This window comes from Equus quagga, chromosome 21 (genome assembly GCF_021613505.1).
Source record: "Equus quagga isolate Etosha38 chromosome 21, UCLA_HA_Equagga_1.0, whole genome shotgun sequence".
Classification (NCBI taxonomy): domain Eukaryota; kingdom Metazoa; phylum Chordata; class Mammalia; order Perissodactyla; family Equidae; genus Equus; species Equus quagga.
The window spans coordinates 27,768,298-27,791,440 of NC_060287.1; the positions used below are offsets into that span (position 1 = coordinate 27,768,298).

The following is a 23,143-nucleotide window of genomic DNA, read 5'->3' on the forward strand; positions in this document are numbered from 1 at the left end:
ACACAGCGTTTTAAATATAACACCAAAAATACAAAATTCAGCCAGAGCATCTGGGTCTAAAACAACATGTTGAAACAAATAATGCAGTAACAACAAGCTAAAAGTTGAGTCTTGATACATAATATCCCTGTGACAGGCTTTGACTACCATAGAGAGAGAAACTTCTGTACAGCACAAGGACCCTGAGGATATAATTTGCTGCCCTCAGTAACTCGCTCACCTAAAGTTAAAGAATAAGAAGGAGCTCAAATCCAGAAAACTTGGGTTTCTTGACTTCTAGCCCAGTGCTCTTCCCTTCTTCCTAGTTTATTAAATAAACACTAACTGGCAAATAATGATAATCATTTTGTTTAAACACAAATGGCTAGGCTTACTATAAATACCCTCCCTCATCAATTAACAACAAAAAAATGACCATTCACCAAAAGAAATCGCCATGTCCCCAGCAGGAGACAATTTCCAGCCACATCAACACTGACACTGGAACTGCCCAGAGAAAACCTTCGAACCACCAACAAGGAACTGAGTAATGAAACTCCCAGTCATATTCACGCTATTTATATGATAATTAAAATCACCCTCCAAGGACCTAGAAAAACTCAGTTGATTAGATCTTTCAGGACTAAAGTGGACCAAGAGGCATTCACACAAACTAGATTCCCCCCAAACATTGAAAAGAGTGAGACAGAAATAACCAAGCACCCACACTGGTTGTTTGCCCCTGAGTCTTAAAAATAAATAAATACTGTAGATGCACTGATTGTCCTAGCAACCCAGGGAGATCAGAAATGGGAAGGACCACAGAGGCTCGGGTAGGTAGGAGTGCGGGCTGCCCAGCTGTCTACCTGGACGTGCTGCGCACTAGCTGTGTCTCTCTGCCTCAGTTTCCTCAGCTGTAAATCTAAGACGATAATAGCTCAGTGAGTTAATGGGAAGATTAAATGGGTTAACACATGCTAAGCCTTTAAAACTGTGCCAGCAGAGGGTAAGCTCTTAATGAGCAATAGAAATTAGCAATAATATCATTAATAATCTTCCCCATCATTCCACCATTCCTCCATTGAATGGCGAATGTCCTGACCCTACCAAACTTCTAGATGATACCCCTCGTTTGGCCCCCTATTAACTTTGCAATGGCATTATCTTTTCTTCCCTTCTGGATTATAAGCTCCTTGAGGGAGTGTGAGCTGTGCATCACACCTCACTGAAGCCTCCTAGGATACCTCCAAGGACGATGCCCAGAGCTGCCCAATGAATGACTCGTTGAAAAAAATGAGTAAATGAACTAACCATCTTCCCCTCTCTCAGTCGATATGAAGCCTAGTAACTGGATACCACTCTGTGAACTTGAATACATTACCTTTAATTTGGTTTGTTGGGACTTCTGTAAATGCAAGAGAAGAATAAACAGCAACAGTTATTACCCAGAGGCTGGAATGGGAAAAGCTTTCCATCCATCCTTGTGGCTTTTGGCTTTTCCACTTTGACTGAACCCGAGGCTTGTTTGCATATAGGCAACTGCAATTACCTCCAGTGGTCCCTCTAAAGCTAAAACCATGAAAAACCATCTGATTGTCACATGCTGTCAACTCTTAATTTTTCTTTCAGGCGTGATTCTGCGGCCTCACGCCCTCCCTGTCTGAGTGTTCTTCATCACCTGATTTCCTATTTCCATCAAAGCCTTCAGTCCCCATTACACAGACTGATGCTGTCTGACCAGCAGAGTCCCACTGATAAGGGCCCCCACTGCTTTATCCTGACTCTCTTGGGATTTCAGGTACTTTCACCTGAGCTCCAGCAAAGATAACCCCGGCTTCTGGAATGAATTCTTTTTCCAGCTCTGAAAGTAATTATCTACAATCCCATCAGTCTCTTCACCACCCACCCCCACCACAGTCCATTCACCATCTCATAAGAAAACCCAAACTCCGTGGAGCATCAATTAGAAGCAGAGAGAAAAGGCTGTGCTTTGAGCCGACTGGCTTCGTCCCAAACTAAACACTCTTATGTAAACTCTGACTCCATTACTGCCCCGGCCTGCATCCGTACCAGGGCACCCAGCTTTTCCGGAGTTAAGCTTGTGTTTACCCACTGTCAAGTGGGTATTTCCCAGTCAGCCTCTCCTCCCGCGGAGACTGGCTGCAACCACCCCTACCCCCCACCCAGGCAACCAAATGTGACATCAAAGGAGACACCGGAGTGGCCATCTGTCCCTGCCATGCCAATGTTTATGCAATGTGGGCAGGAGAGGGACAGGACAGCAAAAGGCTCCAGGGCATCCTGCATCATCAGACCCAAGGCACCAACACTGCAGGCTGTATGTGCTAAGAGGGGGACAGGAAGGTCCTCGGTCTAGCTGGAGAGGCTCCTTCTTCTTAAAAAGAAGAATAAAACTATTTAACTTTCCTGAGGGTGTTCAAAGAACGGGCTTGATATGTTTCACCTATGAATAGGCACCTAAAAATAAAGTCAGATCCCCAATTTTGCAGTTTTTCAAATATTACACACCCGACCCCCTAAAAGTCCCACCTAAACATGGTATCTCAGGCAATACTGACTTTACCAAATTCCTGAGCAGTGACGTGCTAAGGGGAATTGGCTAAGGTAGGAAAGGTACAAATCAGAAACAAACTCAGGAGTCTCAGAATTCTAGAGTCAACATGACCCTTAAAGGCATCATCTAAACACCTCTGTTTATATCTGGAATGGAGAGCCAAGACGCATAGGAATGATGATGGGCTTAGAAGTCAGATAAATCATAGTTCAAATCCAGGGTCACCATTATGGTGTGATCTCAGTGAAGTTATGTGGGTGCCATCAACCGGACTTTAAGAGAAAAACAGCACATCCCAGGGTGGTCATGAGGTTCAGACACGTACTCTGTTAGAGTGCCCTTAGCAGAATGCCAGGCACACAGTAGGTGCACAATGTATGTGGTCTCTTTTGCTTTGCATCTTCAGCGCCAGCCAAGCCTTCTTCCCAGGACCTTAGAGTGGGGGCACACCCAGGAGGCAAAGCGTGTCTGAGTCGGCCAAAGGGGGCGGTCGCTGTGCACTGTTTGGCTGGCCATCAGCTAAAACTTAACATCCTAACTCCGCCAAGGGACATCTTTGTTATCCTTCAAAAAGGGGGAAAAAAGACACTTGACATGTTTCACCTACCATTTGCATGAAGTCTGTCAAACCATGTCCCAAGTATTCGAAGAGAATCCACATTATTCATCACATAAATCTGCTTAAGTTTCCCCGGGGGAAAAGATGGCTAGCCACTGTGCTTAGAGCCAAAAGATGACACATCCTCTCTATGATTCACCTTGAACAGCTGCAGTGTGAAAACGCACACATGGGCTCCGCAAAGATGGGCTCATAATTTTTAGATTTGTCCCTCGCTTATTTTTTTTCAATGTTGCTGTTTGACCTCATTATTTCCCTTCATTCATAGAATCTGGAAACAACTTTGGCATTTCTCTGGAGGGCTGTGATCAGGTTTTGATTAACCCCAAAAGAATCAAATCACCAAACATTTACAGTGTGGTTCATGGCAGAACACCGCAGCTCTCAAGGATTTACAGTCAGCTTGCGGGAAGAGAAGCTGTAGGAGGCAACATCCGCCAAATAATACTGATTCTCAGGGGACATGACAGTGGGCTGGGACGGACTCAAGAGGCAGGAAGAAGGACACGGGCTTGAGTCGACTCTGAAGGAGAGCTGGTGGAAGGTCATTCCAGGGGGCAACTGAGTGGACAAATGCCCAGAGACAGGACCCAGTAAGGCTGACTGGGGGACCGTGCTGAGGTCACAGGTCATTCAGACACTCATTAAGCAAGTATTTACAAAACACCCCAGAGCAGTCGCTATAATCCACGCTGAGGCAAATATACAAAGGAGGAGCCTTGGAGAAAGACACCAGAGCATTGTGGTTAAGAGCAGACACTGGAGCCAGGTGATCGGGGGTTCAAATCCTAGCTCCCCACTTTCCAACTCTGCTGCTTTGAACAAGTTACTTTAAGCCAGAGATGAGAATTCATGTTTTAGTTATTAGGAAGCATTTCCAGAGAAAATCAGTTGGAGAGGGAGATAAGAGAGCCACAGGGGCTCTCTGGGGACAGGACAGAAGAAGCCTCAGAGTTGTCCTGAAATACACCAGCCTTCCTCATGGTCACCTCTGGCCAAGGACTGCCCTGGGGGTACAGGGATTCCTGGGTCAAAGGGGTCAACCCCTGAGGGAGCCATCCCACAAAGAGAAGAGGTGGCAGGGTGCATGGGAGTGAAAGGGCATGGGAGGAGGCAACATGGCGAAAGGGGAAGTGGTGCCAAAGGATGGGGCAGAGCACAGACAGCGTGTGCTACAAAGGGTTCACTGTGATTGCTTTTATCACTATTGTGTTATTACCATTTATATTCTTTTTACCCCTTACAAAAAGCAAATAACCCAATTATGATAACACAATGTGACGTAAATACTGAGAGAGAGGTTTCCACTGCTGTGTACACGCAGAGAAAGGAGTGGCTAAGGCTGTCCGTCTGGATTCAGGCCTGAGGAGCAACAGGTAAGACTGGAGGAACAAGTCACAGCAAGAGCCGCAAAGCAGGGCCTGGAATGCTGGCTGGGAAACTAAAAATTGCATGGATGAGCAGGAAAGCAAAATCGTGCAGCCGCTATGGAAAACAGCATGGAGATTCCTCAAAAAGTTAAAAATAGAACTACCATATGATCCAGCAATCCCACTTGTGAATACTTTTCATCTAGAAGAAATGAAAACAAGATCTCAAAGAGATAGTAGCAACCCTATGTTCACCGCAGCATTTTTCACAGTAGCCAAAAGGTGGAAACCACCTAAATGTCCATCAATGGAGGAATGGAAAAAAGAGGGGTATATACAATGGAATATCATCCAGTCTTATAAAAAGGAAATCCTGCCAATACGTGACAACATGGGTAAGCCTGGAAAACAGTATGCTGTGTGAAATAAGCCAGTCACAGAAGGACAAATGCAGGATGATTCCACTCATATGAGGCATCTAAAATATAGTCATGCGCCGCGTAACGACATTTCAGTCAACGACGGACCGCATATACAAGGATGGTCCCATAGGATTAGTCCCAAACAGCCTAGGTGTATCATAGGCTATACTATCTAGGTGTGTGAAACTACACTCTATGACTTTCACCTAACAACGCATTTCTCAGAACTCATCCCTGTCGCTAAGCGACGCATGACAGTAGTCAAATTCACGGAAGCAAAAAATAAAATGGTGGTTGCCAGAGGCTGGAGGGAGGGGCAAATGGGTATAAAATTCCACTTGTGGCACATGAATACATTCTAGAGATCTGCTGCAAAATATTGTATCTACAGTTAACAATACTGCATCTAACACTCTGCTAAGTGGGTAGATCTCATGTTAGGTGTTCTTACAACAACACAGTTCTTTTTTTTTAATTGCAGAGATCGTGCCTCAGGAAGCGCTTGTGATTCTGGCTCTCCACCAAGTCTCATATTTTGTTCAAATTTGGGACCAACCATCACATTACCAAAACCTGGTAAATGTTAAATAAAGTGGCATAAGGTTACCTCCTACCAAGGCCTGGGTGGCTTTGTTCACGAGAGGAAGGAAACTTGAAAAGACCACTAGCAACTCTGTATGGTCATAAAGCCTCTCTTGATCCCGTGAACGGGGATGGCCACTGTCCCCACTTGGAAGAGGGAGACTGAAGTACACACAGCCCTTGTTGCTGGACTTCGCTAGAAGAGCCTCGTGCCACACCCGGGATATAGGAAAAGTGTCTTTACAGCATATTCCTTCTCTCGTGGCGCCTGTGAATGTGCACGTCTCGCACTTGATCCTTCCAGTGGAAAGCTCTAGCCCACAGTGCAAGAAAGACATCCAATGTGAGCCCAGCAGCGGGGCCCATGTGAAATATTCCACTGCAACCAAACCCATTCTGCAGCTTAGATGAAGGCTCATCCTCTCTGTTAAAAGAAACATGATCTCAGGTCCAACAGCCCCAGAAAAATCCCATTCTGATCCCCAGCTTCCCCTGCTACGAGCCAAATCAATTCTTTCTTCCCCTTTTCCTAGTATCGTGAGGGCTGGCAAAAGAGAAGCCAGGAAGACAAAGGAAGATTTCCCTGCGAAGTCTCCAAAACAATTTAATCTGAGAATCAACAGGAATCTTTCTTCCTCATGACTCAAGGCATAAGGAATCATTGCAAATCAGGGGTGGTTCACAAGGGGTTGACCCAGCTCACGGGTATCCCTGACATGGGGCGCGCCACCATACCCTCTTTATCAAGCCCGAAAGATTGGCTTGTCCATGGGAATGACCCAGCAAGAATGGGACCCTCAGCATCAGAAGGCTCCCGGGAAATCAAGTGCAAAGCTCAGACTGCCAGTGAGGAGAATGGGCAGCTCCTCTTCCCACCAAAACAATAGTCCCAAATCATGAACTTCCTGTTGTCCTGAAACAGGAGGATTTGGGGAGGATCCTAAGAAAAGAAGAACTAATTTAAAAGCTTGAATCCTCATTTCCCAGCCGTCTGCACATGCCCCACTTACCCCATCCCAAACAGAAGAGGTTTCTCAAGATCTCCAAAGGCGCCATCCGCAGGGGCTGCTCACATCCTAGGTGAGAGACTAGGGCTCAGAGCGTCACACCCCATGGTACCAACCCTCCTCCTCCTCCTCCGCCTGGCTTTCGGGTCTAGAAAGGTGGGCCTCAGTGCACAGTGGTTCTACCTACAAGAGCAGACACAGGAACGTCATGGGTTTTGGGCTCATCTTTTATATACCTCTAGAGGTTGCAAGATCATCCTCCGAAACATTGACACAGGAAAAGTACCTCACATGTTGCAGACACTCAGTAAATTAGTATTTAGTATTAATATTTTAACAAGCAATTAGTATTTTAATAATCAAAGGAGCATTTGCCAGGCCCTTATTCCACTGTGGCTTTGTAGAAAGCACACTAGCTGTGGTCATTCTTGCCCACCAAAATCTCTTAATTTCTGGAAGTCAGAATTCTCCCACACTGGAGGGTACAGTTCCAAGGCTCCACGAAATGCAATATCTCACAAATCCACCCCTAACCATTAAAAAAAAACTTTCCAAAAGTGATGATCTCTCGCCCAAAAGTTTTACCGATGAATGCCACGTTAATATTTGTTTTCAAGCAACAGAATCAAAACAAACTGGAGAAGTGTTGCAAAACACTTACAAAGACTATACGCCTCCTTGTTCTCCATTCTCATACAAACCCCCAACTAGAACAAACAGCAGCAGCAATGCTGTTACTCAGCACACGGGGTCATAGCGGACAGGCCAGACCAAGGGCAGCTGGTCAGTGTGTTGCTGCCTTTGAAAAGAGCTCCACAGCTGAGCCGATCCACTGCACGAAATGTAAACCAAGACTCAGTCTCTGGGCAGAGCAGCAAGTGATGTCCGCACAGCCCCGTAAAGCCTTTTCCCAGCTCACAGTACCTTCCCATCCCCAGTTCAGCCCCTTGCCATACTCAGCAGCTAAACAAATATTAACTAATTATGCCCTCTATTCCCCAGGACCTTTTCAATTGACAAGCCCCAGGGAGAACAAGTGGATTAAGGTTGGGCGACTTCAATAACGCCGTGTATTCCTTTGTGGAGGAATATTAACCAGCCAACCTCCTCCGCCCTATGCTTTTCACTTCCCATCCTGGGGATGAGGTCAGCCACAGCGTGGAACAATCCACACTTCCCCCCAAAGGACCGAGGGACTCCAAGCTCTGGAAAAAGTCTCAGAAAATGCAATGGCAATACAAAATCAACACTGGCAATCAACAGTAAAATTTATCTCCTAGTTAAATTCTGGAGTAACTACATTTAACAAACTTTGCCTTCATAAAAGCAACCCCATTCACTTACATGCCCGTCTTGGCCAAGTTTTGAGCTTTGTACCCATTTCATTTCTACGGTAAAGATAGCGAAAAAGGAAGAGAGGGAGGGAGGGACGAAGGGAGGAAGGAAGGGAGGGAGGGAGGGAGGAAAGAAAGAAACAAGAATAGAGCACTGAGACCCTCAAGGAGGTGAGATGAACTAAAGAAAAAAAATAAAAATAACCCCAGGAAGGTAAGATAAGAATTGGAGGGGAAATATACACAGCCAGCTTACCACCAACCAACCAGGATAAGATAAAAATATGGAAAGCTACCCTGGTAATCCCATGTGCCCACAACGAAGAGACAAAAAGTGGGAGAAGTAGTTTTGTTTTATTCTATTGCAGTAACCTTTCACATCTCTGGAAGGAAAGCACTGAGAGAAGTTATGGGGTTGGATGACAAGAAAGGGTAGGAGGGGAAAACACTCAATGTACTAGAATTTATTAAGTGCCTACTTTGTGCCAAACCACAAGATGGGTCCCTTCCATGAATACTCACAGAGAAATCTCACGACAGCCCCCCAAAGCAGTTTTCATTTTTTCCATCTCACCGTAGGGGAAATGTAAGCTCAGAGAGGTTAGACAACTTTCCTGAGGCCACAGAGCTAAAAGTGGCAGAGCAGGAATTCAAACCCAGCTCTTTCTGACTCCAAAGTTCTTGTTCTTATACCGCCACATACTTAGAGAGATTTTCTGAGAAAACTTTAAGATGCCAAGACTCATGCATTAAATATGAACCAAAATGAAACATTCTTCCTCAGTCATTACAGCAAATTTGCTCTGCCCTGGTACAAAGTAAATCCGTATTGTCAAGTGGGTTCAAAGCACCTACAATTCACATTAAATTACCCATAAGTCTCATGTAAATTCTACTTAGATGTTTCCAAAACAATTTCACAGGGCGTGCCCAAGTGAATATACAAAACTCACCTTAGAACAATCTGGTCCAATGCGTATGATACGCAAGAACACACGGTATGTCTTAACAAAACTGAAAAACATTATGTCAAAGACACATAAAGATAAATACATAATGTCTTCCTCCTTATTGCTTGGAGATTCAGCTACTTAAGTTTTAAAGACTTAAAATCTTTTTTGACAGAGTTCCACAGGGTAGAATATTTTAAACACATGTGAACTTAAAAAGGGGAGCTAGTGCTTGTTTATGCTTCATACAATACAAACCAAATCCAAAGCTCGTTCTTTCAAAAGACCAATGAAATCGCTAATACATTAGCAAGACTGATCAAGAGGAAAAGAAAAAAAGGCACAAACAACCAATGCCAGGAATGAGAAAGGAAACGTTCTACAGACTATAGTCTTTAAAAATTTTATAGAAGGAAGTTATGCGCAACTTTGTTAACAATAAATTTAAAAATTTACATGAAACGGGAAAATGCCTATAAAAAAACAGTTACTAAAAACAAGTTTATCTTACTGGTCCTATTTCTATTAAACAAATTGAATCTGCAATTTAAAAGAACAATACAAACAGCCAGAGCCAAACCAGGTTATTTATGGGAGACATAAGGGGACCCAAAAAGTAAATAAATAATGACAGAAATTGTAACTTTCTCTCACAGCTGCACAGGTATACAGTAGAATTAATCCAATTTCAAAGGTCTGCAGGATGATGTCCTCTAACCATCCCATGTAACAACGTCTAAAAACCTTTATGAATAATATATTCCCTTTTCTCTGAGGATTATTGTTCCATAAACTCCATGAACAAGAGTCTATTAGTCAGTTTCACCAACACTATCACAAGACCCAACTTGGTTGTCTTTCCTGTTGAGTGAGTTGGCAAAGCTTCCCTGGGGGGTGGGGAGGCACACACCCCCTGTCAGCATCAAGTTCATATCTACCTGCCAAGTTCTTTCATGAGCCCACAACGAGCTAGAACACAGGGCTCTAGCAGTTATGACAGCTGTGCAAAACCTGCTGTTCTTCCCTGGGGTGTGTCTGGTTTAGTTTAAAAGCAACTTCATTTCACTTCTGTCTGTTAACTGCAGGGAAACTCGAAGGTGAAAGCAAGCTAAGGAAAACTGTGGCCACAGCCACCTGTTCCCTGAGCCCCGACGTTCAAGGGGAGAAAGCCAGGCTGTTCCACTCTGGTGTTAGGAGAATGACAGCATCAGCTACTAACACCCCCCTGATGGCGCCCTCCCCAGAACCGGGAGAAACACTTTTAAATCAAATTTGCTTTCCTGTAAATATAAGAGCCACACCTTTCTTCACCTTAGTTTCTTGCCGTAAAAGTAAGACAATTCTCCAAAAATTCTTATGAAGGATTAGCTCACAAAATACACACACACACACAGAGCTCCCACTGCTCTGCATAACTAGCTGATCAGATACGAAATAGGTGACATAGGTAAAAGTTAACCCAAAAGCCTCCATCTGACCCCACACAGCCAGTAAATACCACACATGCCAAATGAAGGCTCCTTCTGGGGGTCAAAACAAAACCTGAACAACCTTGGGGAGACAGTTTACCACTGGCCAGCTCTCCCGTTTGTTGGTACATATTGAGCGTGGCTTGCAGTGATCCTAACCCTAGTGCCACCCTCCATCCAAACTTCCTCTCCCCACCCCACCCAAAACTGACTTAGGCAATCAGAGGATAAACCAGCTGCCAGAAAAAGACTAACATTTCCCCCCAATAGGTCCAGATAAACATATAACACCTCAATGGCCAGGAAGCCTTGAGCTGAAATAATTTAATCAGACGCAAAATTAATGAGAAACCCGAGACTTCCGATGCCTCACTCCAGAACACCCGTGCAGGAGCCTGTCGGGCGCCAGGGCTTCAGAATATTCCTTCGGAAGTTTTCCTCACCTGAATCTCAAGCCTTTCACGGGGTTCACTTTCAACGACAGTGACCTGTAACCACTGAACGCGCAGGAGAGCCCGGGACTGGATGCGTCTTTGGTGGGAACGTGATTCCAGCCTCCCTCCCTCCCCACCCCGTATCCCGGACGATGCTTGCTTACAGGGGGCAAGCAGGGAAAGGTGAAGCGCTTTCAAAGCACGAACCCCCTTTATCCCGGAGCCAGAACTGACATGGGCGGCATCCCCGGGCAGCCTGGGCGCAGCGCGGACCTGCAGCTGGAGGGTCTCCGGGCGCACCGGTCCCCCCGCCGCGGCTGCAGAGCTCGCTCGGGGCTCTCAGCTGGCCTCTGCTTCTCCAGAGCCACCCTCGGCGGCTTGCCCTCCCCACCCCACCCCACCCCACACAAAGAAATTAGCCGGTGGAAAGGATCGATTTTAAAATTCAAGCTCACCACCGCTCGGCGAGGCGCACATGCTTCTCCCGTCTTGCCTCACATCTCTCAAACTTCCAGTAACAGAAATGAGGAAGCAGAGCCTTCTGGCAGCGGGAGTGGGCGTAACTTGCGAAGTTTCATGCTATGATGAATCTGGTCATTTGGGTGTGTTGCAGAGGGTTTGTCGCTCCTCCCCACCCACCGTCGCCTCCCTCCACTCCTCCCCCTTCTCCAATTTAATTCTTCCCTTTGGCATTCGCAACGCCGAGAACTCAGGCGGGCTGTCATTCAGTCCCGGCACACTGCGCCTGGCATCCTTGGGGGAAATTTATTCCTAACAGGTTTTAACCATTTTACAGATGAACCTGGTCGCCCTGCAGAAAGCATGAGTGCCTGTCAGATTGTTTTCCACAGCACAGAGCAAGAAGGCAGTGTTTCTTACAGGATTTAAAAGGCTAGAAATCTTAAATAATTGCATGCACTCCGTCTTCATGCGCAGGAATGTGGGTAGTTTAGCAAGCGGATGCCTAATTACTAAACATCTGTTTTAAAACGGTGGAGGACAGAAGAGCAAAAGCGAACTTTCGACTGGCTAGCTTTCCTTTAAAACTTAAATATTTCACATATACAAAATGTGTGAAAATAATATAATGAACCCCCAAGTACTCGCTATGCAACATAAAAAATTAAAATTACCAAAACAGTTGAAGCCATCTGTAAATGCATGCCCGAAATAAATCCCTCTCTCTCTCCTCCTGGAAAAATAACTGCTATAAATTGATTTCCCGTGAGCAATTTTTATATCAGTTTCTAAAAATTCTAAAGGAAAGATGCTAACTTAAAGCTTGCCAGAGAGCGATGCAATGAACATCCTTCTGCAGGGCTTGACCTTGGGTCCCCCCAAAAAAGTGTCATTAAATAAAACTAAAAAGGACCACAAGTTAAATGGAGCCTCAGGTGGCTGGCTAACGAGAATGAAAGAAATCAGAAAATAGGAGATCTGGAATGACAGTGGAGGCCATATCTGAACTAGTTGAAGCATTCATGGGTGAAATTGACAGATTAATAGAGCATTATCACTTTACAAGGTTAATGGCTGTGTCAAAAGGCAAGGATACGGACCCACAATGCAAGGGGCTTTCCTCAAAGATACAGGCTACAGAAATAGAAACACAACATTCATTATAGAAGTCCTAATTACTCAAATGCCTGCTGGAGTTATGGTCTAGGAGCAATAATACTCAGAAAAGGGAACTGTCAAGATAATAATGATAAAAATCCAAATGGTGGAAACTATGATACATTCCAAATTGACTCAAATATATATATTCATGCATATATATATATATGAACACGAAGAAGGAGATGCCTAGTTCATCTTTATATTCCCCGTACCTTGCACAGAGGGTGGCATAAGTAGAAATCTAGTAACTATTTGGTAAATCAACAAAGTAAATGAACAGAAGAAAGCCCAGGAAGACTTCTGAAGGAGCAGAACGAAGAGAGGAGTGTTTAGATAGAAGAGTGGTTCTTAACAGGAGGTGACTGCCCCTAGAGAATAGTGGGCAATATCTGAAGACATTTTTGGTTGTCACAACTTAGGAGTGCTACTGGCATCTAGCAGATAGAAGGCAAGGATGTTGCAAAACATCCTAAAATGCACCGGAAATCCACCGCAAAGAATTATCTAGGCCAAAATGCCAATAACGCTGCTAGTAAGAAACCCTGAGATAGAGGTTTCACTGTCAACTGTCACTTAATTGATTTATTCTATACATGATCGTCAACATTATGAAGAGACTCTCCAGGGACTTATAAAAACACAAAATAGCATTTCCTCTTCTTTTCCACTGTGCGGTTTTTGATGGCTGGGACCATCTATAGGAGCTCAGAAGAAAGTTAAAAGATGGGGTCAGAAGCAGTAAAGCATTCAGTGGTTTGGGGCAGAGCCTCAGGTCCATGCAACTCATCAAGCTAATGACTTATGTTGAATTGGGATGAAGATAATCAAGTAGGAAGTGGAAGGCAGATGATATAAAGCCACAGTATCAGCGTTAGAATCGTAGATAGCACAGTTGGGGGAAGGAGGCGTGGTGTGCAGAGTGAAAGATACACAGACAAAGGCAGGCTTATCACGGACCCATCAGTCATTTCTCCGCTGACAATCACTAGCTGGAGACCTCCATTGAGAACAGGAAGGATGTTTAATCTCATCTCATTACAGCTTATCAAAAAGTTACATACCAATTACAGGAAGGGAAAAGGAAGGGAGGCCCCACAGAGTCTCCCGTCAGGGTGAAGGACTTCTAAAGTGAAAACATCTTTCCTAGAGGTTTTCTGGTCTCATCATTACCTAAGAAGGATTTCTTTAACTGGAATGCCATATATGTTTTTCGTTTTTTTCCCTTTTTTCTGATATTATTTAATTTCTGCTTGGCAGGCAGAAGAGTTTTTCTGTTTTTGTTTTGTTTTTTATTTATTTTTTTTTGAGGAAGATTAGCCCTGAGCTAACTACTGCCAGTCCTCCTCTTTTTTTGCTGAGGAAGCCTGGCCCTGAGCTAACATCCGTGTCCATCTTCCTCTACTTTATACACGGGGTGCCTACCACAGCATGGCATGCCAAGCAGTGCCATGTCCGCACCCGGGATTCGAACCGGTGAACCCCAGGCCACTGAGAAACGGAACATGCAAACTTAACTGCTGCGCTACTGGGCAGGCCCCAAGTTTTTCTGTTGTTGCTCAGTGTTTCTCAAGAGCAGGGCAGGGGGCAATGGGTTTGCTTACCTTGAATCCCCCTGAAGCCTAATGGCTGGTGGGTATGCAATAAATGCATGTTGGATTGAACTGAACGAGTCCTCACCTCATTGCCCATCTCTCAGGCCTGAAAATAAAGAGTCCCCTATAGCTGCTTCTGGAGGAATCCGCAGGGTACCTGGAATTCAGGAGTCTGAGCAACTTGTGAGCACATATAAAACCTGTTGGTTTCATTCAGTGGCTGACAGATTTCGAAAGATCTGACATGGGTGAAAAGGGCTGACCTGATACAGGTAAAGCCCACCAACATCAGAACCCAAGAGGTCCCCAGGCAGTGGCCACCAGCCTCACGAGGGAGCGGCTCTTTGCACCAAAGCCTTTACTCCTATAACAGAAAGAAGAATGCCAAGCTCTGGCTCCTCTCTACACACCACTAGACTGATGGGTGGTAGGGAAGACACCCCAACCCTCTTTAAGTTACCACCTACTTAACCTGTGGTTTTGAATACCACTAGCTGCTTTAAAAAAGTCATATGGATTTAGGAAAAGAAAATGTGAGCACAGTTATGAGCCGGACCCAAAGCAATGACCTTCTGTATGAACGTACAATATTTCTGTCCCAAAGAAATGCAACCAGTAGAGGGAGCACAGTTGACTTTTGTTTTTAACAATTTCCCAAGATCAGGATAAACGTGAGGACGATGTTCAATGATAAGAGTTACAAAAATAATCACATATTACCACAAATGAAAAGATTTATGTAAAAACATTTTGAAAACAATGAGCCATGACACCCTTATAAGGTATTTGTACTGTTAATGAATACTTACACAAAAGCTAGCTAAACAGACATAAAAGGACTATGTAATAAATAAATAAATACACGTTGGAAAACAACATTTAGTATGTGGGGAAAAAAGTCGCAAAGGGTGAAACTTCTCTCTTGCCCCTTGTCAGCGGAATTTACACTCAGAAACAAAAAAAAAATGATAGTTTATTTTCCCCAAAGATTTTAACTGTCTTTAACTTGCTGTTTTATATATTAGATCTGCAATAGCTGACTTTCAAAGTTCCTTTGAAACTGTGTTCTCCATGACACAAATGCCTTCCGTAAGCAAGAATCTTCTGGATTTCTGTTCCAGGGTCTTCAGAACCAACTTGATCGGGAACCGAGGCAGCTTTACCCAAAAGCACTGCAATCAGCTGAGCTGACGGGTCTGTGAATTTGATGCCAGCGCCTGCAATGAGCTTACCTCCACCTTTCCCAGCTCGCATATGGGGCTAAGGAGGGTTCCCTGGAACCAGGGAAGAAGTGCTCACACCAATCTGCCATCCCCTACGTCACCAGGCAACAGCCTCTCAGCAGCAACGCTGGGGAGAAAGAGTGCTCTCCTCAAGTCGGGTGAAGTCCCACAGGGGTGTTAATTAGCACGGTCAAATTATCTGAATCCAAATAAAAAGATGATTCCCCAGCATAACTGCAGATCCCATTAATCCCACAGCGTCGTTAGGGACCTTGAGAAGTTTTTCATGAATACATTTTGCGGTTGGCTACCGACTGATGGCCAAAATCAATTTTTCATATTTTAAACTGATGAAAAGTCGAAATATGGATCCATCCCACCCACTCCCGTGCTTGGTGATCTGAGGATCTGCTCAGGAATACCGACCTGTTTGAAAACCCATGACTGAGCCCTAGACAAGGTCTGCCTTCTCTGTTTGAGAACAAGGATCATCCTTACAGGCGAGCTCGTGAAGTGCAGGCCCTCATTAAATTTGATCTGATTGGTGACTGTTTTACGAGCTAAAATTAAACCTTGCACCAACCAAACTTAGAGACTTTTAACATAGTTTTCTCTGTCCGAAAACTGAATGCCTAACAATTAAGCAGAATTCGACCGAAAAATATAAAGTCTGCCAAAAAGAGGGCAGGAAAACTCCAATAGCCTTTAAATGCCACCTCCAGAATATACATTGCAGGAACTCAGTGTGTAGTAAGTTCTTTAAAATCCAGAAGCTTCAGTTTCTTCAACCATTAAATGATGACATTCCAATTAATTTTCTCTGGTTTCCTAGCTCTATCTTCCAATTCTATATTTCCATGATTTTAAAACTCCCAGTGCTTTCATTGCCTCAAATTACATTTCCTTATAGAGCAATTTTTATCTAACACGCCAAAGTCAAGAGTTTCAGGACTTATTGGTGGCTCACATACTTATAACTGAAGCCAGGATTGTAACTTGAAGGGTGAAGGGGAAAGGCAAGAAGTGCAACTAGAGGACAAAGATAACAAAGAAGGCAAAGGAAAAGTCCATGAACCCTTAGCATCAACCAGCAATAAACCATATGGGGCCAGATGCCGTCCCGCCCACACACACAGTGAGGCTGCTGGTGCCAAGGGCCCTGTGCGCCTTGCACAAGAGGTACATGTGGTTTGTGGGGGTGGAAGCATCTGGGTTTTCCCTAGTGTGGGATCTTTCAGACACCTCTCTGCTCGGCAGCAATAAACAATAATAGTTATTATTAGTACTCACAGTAAGATCATGCCGAAAATTAATGTGAGAAGATAAGAAGTCAACTTCTAATTTCAGTCCTGCCTTCTCTCCAAAGAATATGTAGCCAGGATAAACTCATAATCCGATAGAGAGTCTGCTGAAAAAGCCAGGTCAGGGAGCATTCCCACTGGGGAGGCCTCATTTTGTCATGGGAGAAGCAAGGACAGGAAGTAAGAAGACCTTATTCCAGCCCAGGCTCTACCAACGATCAGATGAATAACTTACAGCAAGCCACCTAGCGTCGCTTCAATAAAATGGGAGGTCAAAATAGATGCCTACTGACAGTGTGGGGCATGGGTTGATGGGCTGTGTCTGGGGCACACGCCCAACATTTTCCCTAAATGATAAGAGGAACTAACCATGCAAAGACAATTTTTAATCAGGAAATAAGCCAAGCCTGTATCTCAAACTATGTCAGTGTTTAGAATGTTTTGGATGTTTTCATGGTGATATTGCTATTTTGGTAATGGATAAAGTATAGTTCAGACACTAGTTATGTGCCAGACGAGAAAGTGGGGTCCTTCCAAGACCCTGGGGCCAGAGAGAGACCTCTTGAGTCCTCCCCACTGAGTCCCTATTTGGGGAAGCAGCAGGCCCCCTGGTAAGGGTCAACCTGGTGAGCCACACAGGCTCTTAGCACTCACCAAAAATAACCAGTATAACAGCATTTGTCTTTGTTATTCATGGGTGAGAACAGTTTTGATTTTTATGTTATATTAAAATACATTGGTAATTGGCATTTCACATTTTCCAGACCAAAACATATTGGAGGGAGGGGAGGTTGGCAAAGAGGTGAAGCAGATAAAAAGGACACACCTAACACTTGCCTACAATGGTGAGGTAAAAAGGACCACACCCATAGATGCGTTTCTAACACCTGACATCTTACAGAGTTCACCACTAGTGATAGGTACATAATCAATTAAAATTAGGCAACTTCTAACGTCACGGGGAACATGCTAGTGAGAATTCACTTGCCTCACTCTCCCTCCCAAGAAGATGGACATCAGATTTTATGGTCTCTAAGAGTGTTTGGTGCCATTTTCCCTAATGTAAACAAAAATCCAACACGCAAAGATTATTTTCAGTGAGGAAATACAACAAGCCTGTATCTCAAAATATTCAATGACCTTAAGCAGGCGACAGACACATGAAGAGTCATAGATTCATAAATGTAAGAGCAGAAAGGGGGTCTTAGTAATCACTCATTCGCCTGAAGTCAGAAGGGTTAAGTGACTTGCTCAGGCTCACATGATAAAATAATGGTAGATTCAGCCTAGGACCCATACCTACTGCAACAAATCTGCTGTATGTTCCACCATCTCAATTATTACCTCCTTAAATTAAAAAAAAAAAAAAATCCCTAAAATAAACATTATATGTAGTATACGCATATATCATTTTGGGCCCCGACGCAGTACAAAAGGCACATATAAATAAAAATCGATATAAATTGAGCCCATCTAAAACTAATAAGCAAACCATAATAACTGGGTGCAGGACAACTTTCTTGGCTCCACCCCAGACAAGCAAACAAGAGGCTTGGAGACTCTGGCTGGAAGGACGCAGTCATGCTGGGACGACTGAAGGCAGTCTGATTCACCAGCAGCCAGCATCCTCCCAAACAAATTATAGTGGTAGCCTTGGCAAGACATTGGGGGAAGCCTGGTGGAGGCATGGGACAAATTCATACATGCCCAAGGAGCCATGGCAAAGACAAGGACTCCCTCAATTAAGAAAGTCCTACTACAGGCCAGTCTGGGGGCAGAGTGGTTAAGTTTGCGTGCTCTGCTTCAGTAGCCTGAGGTTTGTGGGTTTGGATCCCTGGTGCAGACCTATACATCGCTCATCAAGCCATGCTGTGGCAGCCTCCCACATACAAAATTGAGGAAGACTGGCACAGATGTTAGCTCAGGGACAATCTTCCTCACCAAAAAAAAAGGAGAAGAAGAAAAAAGTCCTACTCCTGGAGTCCCAAGAAACTAAAATATGCCTCTACAGATGCTACAACATAGCATCATTTTCACTTGCACATGAACGTTCCTTGCAGAATTAATCCAATAGGCAAAAGGTGAAAACAGCCCAGGTACCTACCAACAGATAAATGGATAAACAAAATGTGGTCTATCCAGACAACGGAATATTACTCAGTCATTAAAAGGAATGAAGTTCTGGTACATGCTACAACATGGATGAACCATGAAAACATTATGCTAAGTGATGAAGTCAGACACAAAAGGACAACTATAGCATGATCCCACTTACGTGAAATATCTAGAATAGGCAAATTGATAGAGATAAAAAGGAGATTAAAGGTTAAGAGAAGCTGAGGAGAGAGGGGAATGGTGAGTTATTGCTTAATAGTTAGTGTTTCTGTTCAGAGCGATGAAAAAGTTTGGGACATAGATAGTGGTGATCATTGTACAACACTGTGAATGTAATTTATGCCACTGAACCGTATACTTAAAAATGGTTAAAATGGAAAATTTTCTTTTTTTTTAAAGATTTTATTTTTTTGCTTTTTCTCCCCAAAGCCCCCGTGTGTACATAGTTGTATATTCTAGTTGTGGGTCCTTCTAGTTGTGGCATGGGGGATGCCGCTTCAGCATGGCCTGATGAGTGGTGCCATGTCCGTGCCCAGGATCCGAACCGGTGAAACCCTGGGCCGCGGAAGCGGAGCGCGTGAACTTAACCACTTGGCCACGGGGCGGCTCCAAAAAATGGAAAATTTTGTTACATTTATTTTACCATGATTTCTTTTTAAAGATTTGGGAAAGAAAAAGAAAAAAACCATCATTTTATCATTTTCAACCTGTTGGTTCAGGTAGATGTAGGTTTTCAAAATACTGTTGCTAAAAACAAAAGTAATCAAAACTTTAATCTAAGCACATTAACCAAGCTTTAAAATGTGCCTGTTCTCCTTGTCGCATCACCATGATCTTAATCGCACACCTGAAAGAGCGATTTTCTCTTAATGTAAGAGATAAAATTGGATTGTCTAACCTATTAAATGAAATCTTCTGTAATTATGAAGATAAAACAAGGCATACCTTTTCACATCAAGAGCTTTCGCAGCATGCTGGGTGTCACACCTATAGGAAATCTCTCTCACATGCATCTGCTTCCACCAGCCCATCCCAAGCCCAAATTTCAAAGCACAACAAGAAACCAAAAGGGTTGCATCTGAGTCCAGAACCATAGGAATGGAGGAAATAAATCAAAGTCAAGTTACCCACTGAAAATATTAAATGGCACACATTTTAACAGACCACATTTTACACATTTAACAGACCTGGCCTGGCCGGAAATTCCTTTTCTAGTCACAAAACTGTGACCATCTCTGAAAAGCCTCAGTCCCTCATCTGTAAAATGGGGATATAATAGCATTTCCCTTGGGAGGCTGTGTAAGGAGTCACTGACATTTCCTGAGTACTCACTCTGAAAACCTCGGGGCTGGGGGCTGCTCATCCATTTCTGTACCTAGTCCTCATGACATCTCTACAAAGTACTATGACTAGACCCATTTTACAGATAAAGAAACTGAAGCACAGAGAGGTTAAGCAAACTGCCCAAAGCTGTTCAACATGTAGGAGGCAGGTCTGAAATTCTAATCTGCTGTCACTGAGGATGGGACCCCAGCTCTTGTCCACCTCAGTGCTGCATTTGGGCTATCATCTCGTCATCGTCAACAACCTGAGCATCCTCACGTTCACTGTGTTTGTGTTCGTTATTACCATCACCTTTAGTATTCACAGGTTCTGGGCTCACACAGTCAGAGGGCCGAGTCTGATTGCCAAAGGCTGCCCTTAGTCACGAGGTCCCTAATTCCCCTCTCAAGGCCACATGTAGCAGGCAAGCAAGATATTTTAGGGTTCGTCATGAAGCTCCTGGAAGGCAATCACCACTTCGTCTGAGAAAGATAACCAAACAAGGTATCTAAGATGAGCAAATTAAATTGGGCAACAGGCAAAGAATATGCATAACGTATGTGCAGGAAATTTGTAAATGGATTCACTGAGCCTTTTCGCAGAATCAAGATCTCCTACAAAGAGGAAAGTTCAAGGTCTGGACGGAGATAATTAACCATAGGGTGGATATATTATATTCACCTATTTTACAATGTTGGTTCCCAATCAAAAGAAATACATCATGGACAGACTCTTGCTCAAGCTCAACCAGCTTGCACTCTCCCAGACTTCCCAGTACAACACAGCAGGTGACTCACAGGATGACACCGTTCTTGGCTCAGGCACCAAGAGTAACACTCGCGCACCAGTCAGTGTGGGGAAGGTTCATGCAAGCAGGTTGACAAACATTTCACCAGATCACCTGAAACACCAAAGCTCAGCCCTCTACTCCCAGCTATCTGGTTTCAAGAAAAGGAATTTCTCATCAGTGGATCGCAGCAATGCGATCCTGTCAAACTGAGAATCCTTGCTGTGGGCTGGCTGGGACCAAGATAAGCCATCTTTGGCTTGTACGTTTCTCAGCTTCAACAAATTCACACACCTTGCTGAGGCTCTGGCTTATGATTCAGACTTCTCACTCCTCCCAAAGCCCTGCGCCCTGAGAGCCTTTGTTCTTTTTTCTGGCCACAGATGAACTCAGCCCATTAAAGAACAGCTGTAATCCCTTACACACATAACTTTCCATAGGCAAGAATTAGTCAGGTTGGCTGGGTCTGAGGTCAGCAGTCTCTCGAAGGAACACCCACCAGACAGCCCCCACCCCCAAAATAAAGCTGTTCGTGAACTGCCCATTTCCAGTCTCACAGACGTATATTAGCACATGCAGGGTTCCTATTGACTCATTCATTTTCAATAACCAATAAACAAAGGCCAATAAGCTTGATCTTTGGCATCAGGATGGGTTTTTGTTTTCATAAGGACATGGTGCCAACTTGCGCTATTTGCTCCCATGGGGACTTGCTTTGTCCCAAGTATACATGTGACCTTAGACTTGAGGTCTTTGTTCAAGGTCGTCTTCTCAGTGAGGTCCTCTCAGCTACTATCCCCACACCTCCATCACCACTGCTCCCCCCGGTACATTTTTTCACTTCCCTCTTGTATTTTTTTCTCCTTTACACACATACTAAATATTTTCTTTTCTTTTTTCTTTTTTTTCTTCTTTATCCCCCCAAACCCCACCTGTACATAGTTGTATATCTTAGTTGCAGGTCCTTCTAGTTGTGGGATGTGGGACACCGCCTCAACGTGGCCTGACGAGCGGTGCCATGTCCGCGCCCAGGATCCGAACCCTGGGCCGCCACAGTGGAGTGTGCGAACTTAACCACTAGGCCACGGAGCAGGCCCCTAAATATTTTCTTATTTTACTATTTGTCTTGTTTATTGTTTCTCTCCCCCATTACAATGTGTACCCTACAAGGGCAGGGACTTCTAGCCATTTTGCTCCCAACTCTATCTCGGGTACCTAGAAGAGCGCTTGGTGCATGGTAGACCCTCAACAAATATTTGTTGACTTAAATGGAGTCCACCCACATGATGATAAAAAGACCAGAAACATGATCCCAATCGCCCAGGTCTGAGATCTTGCCTTAAGCTATAGAAGCAAAGTCCTTTGCCCCTTCATTCTGACTGCCAATAACAATAAGAGAAATAGGGAGCAAGGGAGAAATATACCTTTAGTCCAATAATACACAAATATTTGGGCTTTTCACCTTATGCCATAACACTCACTAAGAATTTTCAAGACATTGCATGCTAAATCTCTGAAATATGCAGGATGGTTAACAAAAAGAGGGAAAGATACCAATAACCCCTCCGTACGTAGGCAACAGCACGCGTCCCCCGCTTGGCTCACCACCTCCCGTCATTCCAGACCACTCCCTCTCAGACCCCAAGACCAACCATGCCTCCACCTTTCGCCAGCTCCCACAGCCTGCGCCTCACGCTCTGCCTCAGTCTACCATTAAGTTCCCTCCGTCCACTCCATTGCCCCGTTATTGGTCGGTCACATCTGTTCGGCAAATATACCAACCTGGTTAAATCCAACAGTGTCCAGCTCGCACCTGCACCCAGGCAGTTGACTGCGGCTAGGAAAAAAACCCAAAAGAACCCGCTGGTCTCACTTTAAACTCACGACCACCAACCTCAAGTGTGCCCCTAAATGAAATCGGACATCTCACACCAATGTTCCCAGTCCATTCACTCCCGACCTATGAAGTTCACATTTACTCTTCTCTTTCCGAATGCCCAACAGTCTCTCCCCATCTTTCTTCTCAGCTGATGATCTTTTGTCCTACTTCTCTGAGAAAACTGAAGCAGAGAGGACTACCACAACTTCCAAGACCGTATATATTCAGCGATAAGCACCTATCTGCACCCCTATACTCTGCCTTCCTGTGACCATAGACAGACCTAGTCCTATCCAAAACCAACCTCTTCACCTGTGACTAGACCCTAAACATCCCTCCTCCTTCCACTCAAGGACAATCTTCCCTCAATTTCCTCTCCCTCCTCCCCTTTTTCTACTGGAGCATTTCCATAGGTAGGAAAATATGCTTTTCTCCCCCGACCTAAATCTAAATCACTTCTCAACACCTCCACTGCTGCCACTATAACCTGAGCCACCATCCTCTCTCTAGTGGACTCCAGCAAAGTCTTCCTGTTTCTAACAAGTCCTCTGTTTCTGTTCTT

General features: G+C 44.4%; 1 protein-coding gene across 4 annotated transcripts in view; it reads right to left on the bottom strand.

The window, feature by feature from the left end:
• Positions 1–23,143, bottom strand: part of LOC124231562 (rho guanine nucleotide exchange factor TIAM1) — a 352,980-nt gene that overhangs the window by 176,145 nt on the left and 153,692 nt on the right. For 2 of the 4 annotated variants that reach the window (XM_046648354.1, XM_046648350.1), the window contains exon 1: positions 11,197–11,294. The exons of 1 other annotated variant lie outside the window; for it this stretch is intronic. The gene's annotated coding sequence lies outside the window, so the exon portion shown is untranslated. Of the gene's footprint in view, positions 1–6,557; positions 6,738–11,196; positions 11,295–23,143 lie in introns of those variants that run through there. One more of the 4 variants, XM_046648351.1, reaches the window with a different exon arrangement.